Genomic DNA, 8339 nt, shown 5'->3' on the forward strand with positions numbered 1-8339 from the left:
AGGACCAGTGAGGGTATGAATGTCCAAAGTGAGATTAGAATGTTGAAGTTCATTACTCCAATCCCATTCACAGGAGGGTAGAATAAGGAATGTGCAGTTTTCCATAAACTGCACAGTGGTTGTTGAGCAATCCTAAACAATGCATATTCCATTTCCAAATACAATAGAAAATTCTAATTGGTAACTTCTTAATGTTAATGATATCCATGTTCTTCAGTTTTGTGTTCAACTGAAGTTAGCTATTTTTTATATATTTCTGAATTGTGATATTCATCTAGAATATCTATTTTCTATATTTCATATGTAAGAAACACAAAGGTGATCATTAAGTGGCTTTCTACTGTTCTAATTGTACCATTTTTTCCTTAGGGTTGAAGACTTACTTGATATCTGGTCAGAAAGTCAAGGAGCCCCATTGCAGTTGTGCACAAGCATTGCTTTCTGGCCTGGAGTCAGGGGATGGTACCAAGGTACAGGCAGTGCCATCAGTTGAGAACATTGGTGACATGACAAAGACTCTCAGGCACTCAGAAAATCTGAAGGTTAGTCCATTCAAAAAAAAAGTTAAAAATGTTTTTTTTTAATTCTATTCATCTAACAAAGTTATTGGCCAGATTTTTGGGAGAGTTGATGCTTGCTTGCTTGTTTATTTTTGTATACAACTAGGGACCTACCAAAATCAAGGAAGCAGGCAGGCAATTTTATGGGCTGAATGCGGTCCCCGCAACCATTTTCTTGGTTTTTCACAGCAAAGGCCCCCCATGCTGCCAAATGGCTTTGTAGCCCTGGTGGAGACCCACCCCTCGCCGATGATTGGCCACGGGGGCTGCCATTCATGTGGTTCCACCCCTCTCCACTGATTGGGCGGTCCTTTTGGCTAGTCAACCATAGAGGTTGGAGGGGGCAGCCACCAGCTTGGCTCCCTTTCTGTGTGTCAGTGGCTGTGAGAACAGCTGGCTCCCAGTAGGAGCCAGCATATTTTCAGTAAGTGTCGTCATCGTTCCCCGTTTCCCCCCCCCAATTCAGCTGAAAATCATGGAGTATGCTGCTTTTCAAAAAAACCACCTCAAATTGTGGCTTCTGTGAAAAACACAAAATCATGATTTAAGTTCCTATATATAAAATAATTTATGGCTAAAAAGGAACAAATAAAGACCAAAATGAAACAGCGGGGATCCTTGTTTTCCCTTTTAAAAAACCGTGAATTCTCTGATAAAAACTCACAAATTCTCTAATAAAGCGTCCCAAATCCTTGATTAAAATTAAAGGCCCCCTACATAGCCCCCGCAGCCTTGCTAGTACCCCTCACCGTGCACCAACAGCTCCTGCTCCCCTGCCCGTGGCAGGAGGCGGTGTGTGCTGCAGAGGAGCAGAGCCTACCTCGCCCCTGCTGTGGGCTCGGGTGTGGGGGATGACTCTCCACCACAACATGCACTCTTGGGTAAAGGGGGGGATCTGCACCCCCCAGATCTGTGCGCAGGGCAGGAGTGGGAGTGGGCATAGGCTCTAGCTCCCAATCTGCTGCCCTCCCCTAGGGCCTCCACAGCCCAGTGGGTATGACCTGGCACACCAGGGAACAGCAGGCACACGGTAAAGTTGCTTGCCGTGCTACCCTGCAGTGAGGGCCCCTCACTGCTGCCATGCAGTTGGGATGTATTGCCAGGGCAGTGTGGAGCTCGCAGCTGCAAGTAGCTTTCCTGCATGGCAGCACACTGCACTGCCACACTGGGTCGTGCCCACCGGGCTGTAGAGGCCCCGGGGGAGGGCAGCAAGGTAGGAACCCAACCCCAACCCACGCACAGATCTGAGGGGTGCAGATCCCCCCTGCCCCCAGGAGTGCACGCCACAGCAGGGAGCCACCCTCCCCCTCCACCCCCTGGACAAGCCACCTGCGGCCCATCTAGCTCCCCACTGGGGTCCTGTAGCCGCACACTGCAGCCCTGGGCCCCAAGCCACACACATTGCCTAGCTGGGTGGCAGCCCCAGCCCTGCCCAGCTGTCTTCCTCCCTCCCAATAGGGGCCTCAGTTTCTTCCCTCCCCCACTCTCTGCACTTACCTAGGGGAGCTGCTCTCCAGGCTGCCTGGAGCCACGTGAATGTACATGTACATGGTGCCCCCTGCCTGACTGCCTTCCTCCTGCTCCCTCCAGCCCCCTGCAGGCTGGAACTCTGCCAGCCTGCAGAGGACTTGTTGCAAAACTGCAAAATTTGTGGGTTTTTCTGTTAAAATGAGAGATCCACATTTTACTCCGATAAGGAGGGAAATCCGGATTTTACTCTGGTTTTCCATGGGAAATGAAAAACCTGGATCCCTGAACATCAGTCATCTAATTACTGGACAGGTAGTATTCAGTCTACGTGGTTAGCTTTAAAATATGCCACTGACCCAGGTGTGTTGTGCTACCATCTGCAAGTAAAGATGGTCAGAGGAGCCCAAAGAAAACGGAGCAAAAACTGAAGCTGTTTCACTCGTGAGGAGATGAGAAAATGCTAATCAGGGCAGCTAAACTTTCCGAATACTTAGCTGCCAATGAGAGTATGGTAGAAAGAAACAGGGCTAAGCTGATCCATAAAAATGAGCTGCAAGTCTTAGGGAAAGTAGTTGCATCTAGTTGCTATCAGACTCTGCAATGAAGTCTCATTTTGGGAGAAAAGTGTACCAGTGTTAGGGACTTGCCGGTACTTGAAATTGGTTGAAGTTTCATTTTTATTATTTCATATCAAAGTGATTTGCATGCACAAACAGAATTTTTTTGTTGAGAATTATACTTTGCAGATAAATGCACATTAAAAAAAAAGATAAGTGGATGCATCCTTATCCTGGAACAGTTGTTGGACCCCTACAAAGTCTGTCCAAAGCCCCCACTGCCTTGTTTGCTACCTGGGTTGTCCTGGTTACCTCCACCCCATCTAATATTCTGGGGTCACTATTACTGGATACTTAAATTTTGACATGCTTGCTTAGAAACATTACAGTTCTTTGAAAATGCTGTGATATGAAGTCAAATTACCTTAGTCATGAGGTAACCGTGCTTTGTGTATGCACTACTTACACAGCAGTTGTTGGGTATCACTTAATGTGTATTTACAATATCCACAAGAAGTTTCAAGCATAAGACATTCCCTAACTCTCTCTTTGAATGTGTTACCCATCAGTTCTCTGGTCAAAGACTAGTTGTGACTGGAGACAGAAAGATTTGTTCACCAATTTTCAACTACAATCAGGGAATTCAAACAGTGGTAATTCTCTCCTTTAAAAAAACCCCAAAAAGGCAAGCAATTGATTTTTTTTTTTTTTTGCCAGCCAGAACCTAGCAGGCTTTAGAGTTTAAACACACACAGAGATGCACATGTACACGCACACAACAATTTAACTACTCCTGCTGCTACTGCAAGCACAGGGGGTAAGGGGCAGCGGGGAAGGCTGTAGGTTCCCTACTACCACTCTCTGCTCACCTGCACGTCTCCCCAGGCACACGCTGTTTCCTTAACAAACGAGCCAGCCTGGCTTCAAGGCAGGTGACAGCTCAGCGTCAGCCCCAAGCCTGAGGCCAAAGCCAGAGCTGAGCTACCACCTGCCCCAGTCTGGTACTCAGATACAATATGAGGCTTCCATCTTCCCTCCCCTCGCTCATGCTGGTTGGGGTAAATCCCTCATTTTGGTTTCGAGTAAATACAATATATATTTTGGCAATCGCCATATTTGGCAGTCTTATTCTTTTGCTATTGTTAGAAATCATAATCTACTATAAAAGTGTTATAATCACCAAAGACTTAAATTAGCATGTGGTTTTGCCTGCTCTGTTGTTCCTGGAAAACATTAATCTATTATTCATTGTGTCTGGCCCACACACACACTGGTTATTTATGAATATCTAGAATAAGTAATTACAACCATGGCACTGACTTGTCTGTATACATACACTGCAGATAAACTTCTTTCTGTTTGCAAAAGATTATGCTCCCCTTTTGTGGTTTTCTCTTCTAATCTAGCCCCAGTCACTGACTGTTTGTGAGGATTTCAGTTGGTTATTAGCAAGAGTAAGTAGAGGGTGTTACTTTTAAAAATTTCAGCATTAACAAACTTCGGTTGATAAGCTTATTGTCTAACAATCTTGGAAGGGATAGGGCTTTTTGGTCTGTTTGTAATAATCTCTTTTAAAGCCTTTGGCATTGTATCTATAATATTTATATAGAAACATCCAAGATAATTAGACAGAAAATCCTGAAAATAGGTTAAAGCAGGCCTTGAAGTGGGCATGTGATGCAACAGAAATGAGTGGACCTATGAAGAAAGATTTCAAAAAATGTTGAAACCTCTCCTGTGTTCACCGTAAACACATCCTAATTCTCAATAGCAATCCTTATTCTTAAAACTAGAAACATGAGATTTTGTATTCCAAAATGTGTTAATATTAACTGTTAGAACTTGATAACTTTGATTTCCATATAAACTTGACATAAACTCTCTTGAATGTTGCTAAATTTTGGCCTTAATGGCATCCACAGTTACCTTTTACTGTATGGAAAACTTATTTCCTTTTTTAACCAATTTTGAAATTCCAATTTAATTTAATGTCTCTTTTTCGTAAGATGAGAATAAAACTCCTGATTTGTCTTCTCAGAAGTATAAGTCATTTTTTTTACTTTTGTCATTTCATTGTCTCTGTCCCCAAAGTTATCTTCTTTCTGAAGTAAATAATCCAGTCATTTCAGTCTCCAGGTTTTTCCGGTCTCTAATAATTTTCATAATTATTAGGGACCTTCTCATCGAAGCCTTGCTCTTGAGAAATTAACTCCGATGGTCAAGCCACTGCATCTGGATGTCTGAGAACTGCCTCCCTCACCAGATTCTCTTCTCCCAGCTCTCTATTGGCCAATGCTCAAAGGTGGCCAAAGGAACCACTACAAAGACATGCTCACAGTTGCCTACAAGCACGGACCAACCCTGGGCTGTGAATCCCACACCTCCATGCAACAACATGCCCCCATTGCCAAATAACATGTTCATCCAGAATCGGGCACCTCAGTCACCTGAGGACCCATCAAGCCTGATGGATGTTATCCTCAACTTCAAGGGACCACCAATGAACACTGACTCTGTGGATACGGGGGTCGCAGTCTGGTTTGCCTTTCCAGAAGAAGGTGTACCCTCTGCTGACCTCCCTCAGTTGTCCCTCCCTGGCAAGCCAGGTTTCGTTGAGAGCAGTGATGTCAATGTTGTGCCTCACTAGCTCCTGAGCCACAATGACAGTTCGTCTTTCTGGGCAATCGCTCTTTGGGTTGTCATTGAGTGTTCTCACATTCCAGGTTCCGAAGTTTAGCTTTTTCTTATTTCGACCACAGGAACGGTGATCCCACTGGGTGCGGTTTCCCAGCCAGGAGAGATAGGACAGCCTATTTTTGGGGTACCTTTTCTAGCCTCCTCCCAATCTGGATAAGCAGAGGGTATCCTAAAAAGGGCCGCTCAGTCGCAGACATAGCTGCTGAAGGACACCCCTGTCCTGACATAGGTGCCTAACGACCATCGTGCATCTGCCACCTGTGTGCAGATTCTTGGCTGGGGGCCTTCAGGTATTACAGCCATGCTCCCGTCGCCAATCCTCCATCGCCACAGGGCTTTTGGACCTGATGGAAGCCCGTGCGTGACATGTTTAATGTGGGGACTGCAGTGCACAGTCGGGTCCACACAGTCTTGGCGGTTGGTGGCCGGGTTCAGTAGTATGGCGAACCACAACGACTGGGGCCACTTCTCCCTTGCAGCCTTCTTCCGCCTTAGCAGCCATTGGGGGCAGAGCCTTCCTCCGTCTGCTGTGCCATTGAGGATTTCTTCGATCATTCTATGTCTGGAACCTCCCCCTCAACTTTACTGCCATGGGTGGCCCTACCAGGAGCATGAGCTCTAGACAGCATCACTCTTGGAGTCATTGGAACATGCAAGCCTCTCCACCACAACAAGGTGACGATACTTGCCATTAGGAACGAGATCGCTGACGTACTCCCTGATTTCCCTTCAGGTGTCAATGAAAGGCTGATGACCCTTTGCCTGCACCTTAGCTGAAACCAACGCGCCACTGTCATCAGCACGTATGCTCTGACTCTAGATTCCAATGAGGAAGTCAAGGAAAGGTTCTACTCCGATCTTGACAACACTCTTGCCTCCATCCCCAGGGATGACAAGGTCATTCTCCTGGGTGACTTCAACGCCTGGGCTGGACGTGACCATGAAATTTGGAGCAGAGCTATCAGCAAGAATGGCATGGGGAAGGCTAATGCCAGCGGTTTCCTGTTCCTGACCAAATGCGCCCAACATGGCCTGATTGTGACAAACACCGTCTTCCGCCAGAAAGACTGGCACAAGATTGCGTGGAGGCATCCAAGGTCAGAGCACTGGTACCTCTTGGACTACACTGTCGTCCAAGGTAGAGAGACCTGAGGGACGTGCTTGTCATGAGGGCCATGAAGGGATTTGAAGACTGCCGGATGGACCACCAGCAGTGTGCGCTCGGTGATGAACATCTGCCTAGCGCCAAGACACTGGAAGACTCAGAAGACTGCCCAGAGATGGCTGAATATCGCAGCTCTGAAGGACCCTGAACAGTGGGACGAGTTCCAGGCCCAGTTGTACAGTACGCTGGAGCAAGTCCCTACCACTGATGACACCTCCATCCAGGCACACTGGGAGCAACTCATGTCCGCTGTTCAAGATGCCTGCGCCCATGCTATTGGGTTCGCATCATGACGGAACCAGGACTGGTTCAATGCCAAAGATGCTCAGATTTGCCGTCTCCTCGAGCGGAAGTGTGTAGCCTTCATCGCCTGGTAAAACCATCCATGTACTCGGTGAAAGATGGCAGTGTACCACCAGATGAAGGCTGAGGTCCAGCGATGCATCCATGACATGAAGAACAACTGATGGGAGGAGAAGATGCATGTGATCCAGGGCTATGCCAACCAGCATGACATGCATAACTTCTTCCAGGCTACCAAGACAACCTACAGACCCGCTCCATTGAACAAAACCTCCTCTGATCACAGGATGGCTCCTGGCTCACAGGACGGCTCCCGGCTCCTCAAGGATGATGATGCCATCCGTCTGAATTGAAAGGAGCATTTCAAACTCCTCCTAAACCAGGTGTCCACCATATCAGAGGAGACTCTCCAAGCTATCCCTCAACGCCCTGTGGTGGATTCCCTCAGCGATCCACCAACCATTGGAGAGCTGAAGTGGGCCATCCAACAAATGAAAACCAACAAAGCCTGCGGGCCAGATGGTATACCCGCAGAGGTTTACCATGCTGGTGACCTCCGGCTCAAATCATGACTCCTTCAGCTTATCCTCTGCCTTTGGGACAAAGAAGACATCACTGGGGATCTCAAGAATGCAGCCATCATGACCATCTACAAGAAGGGGGACAAATCTGACTGTGGGAACTACAGGGGAATTTCCCTCCTGTTCATTGCGGGTAAGATCCTGGCCTGCATCCTCCTGAACTGCCTTCATCCCATTGTTGAGGATATACTTCCGGAAACCCAGTGCAGCTTCTGACCATCCTGGGGCACTTCGGACATGGTTTTCATTGCCAGGCAGATCCAAGAAAAATGTAGGGAGCAAAATCAAGAACTGTTCCTCACCTTCATTGACCTGACCAAGGCATTCAGTTCCTTAAATCGTGAAGCTCTGTGGACCATCCTCCAACACCTTGGCTACCTGCTGAAGTTTGTCATCATGCTGAGACTCCTGCATGATGATATGACCACCACTGTCCTGAGTGGAAGATCTTAGGGTTCGTAGCAGGCAGATCGTGCCTGACTAATCTAGTCTCTTTTTATGACCAGGTTACAAAACGCCTGGACGCAGGGGTAGGGGTGGATGTCGTATACTTAGACTTCAGGAAGGCCTTCGATACGGTATCCCACACCATACTGGTGAACAAGTTAAGAGGCTGCGACTTGGACAACTACACAGTCTGGTGGGTGGTGAATTGGCTGGAGGGTCGCACCCAGAGAGTCATAGTGGATGGGTCGGCTTCGACCTGGAAGGGTGTGGGCAGTGGGGTCCCGCAGGGCTCGGTCCTAGGACCGATACTCTTCAATGTCTTCATCAGTGACTTGGACGAGGGAGTGAAGTGTACTCTGTCCAAGTTTGCGGATGACACAAAACTGTGCAAAGTGGACATGCCGGAGGGCAGGGAACAGCTGCAAGCAGACCTGGACAGCTTGGACAAATGGGCAGAAAACAACAGAATGCAATTCAACAAGGAGAAATGCAAAGTGCTGCACCTAGGGAGGAAAAATGTCCAGCATACCTACTGCCTAGGAAATGACCTGCTTGGTGG

The 8339-nt window shown here is 47.5% G+C and overlaps 1 long non-coding RNA gene across 2 annotated transcripts in view; it reads left to right on the forward strand.

Moving 5' to 3' along the window:
- The first annotated feature begins 373 nt into the window (after window positions 1-373).
- Window positions 374-8339, forward strand: part of LOC106723360 — a 21191-nt gene continuing 13225 nt past the window's right edge. For both annotated transcript variants that reach the window (XR_003092399.1, XR_001359247.2), the window contains exon 1: window positions 374-542. This is a non-coding gene — a long non-coding RNA (uncharacterized LOC106723360). The remainder of the gene's footprint in view (window positions 543-8339) is intronic.

Source organism: Alligator sinensis, unplaced genomic scaffold, assembly GCF_000455745.1.
Source record: "Alligator sinensis unplaced genomic scaffold, ASM45574v1 scaffold1759_1, whole genome shotgun sequence".
Classification (NCBI taxonomy): Eukaryota; Metazoa; Chordata; order Crocodylia; family Alligatoridae; genus Alligator; species Alligator sinensis.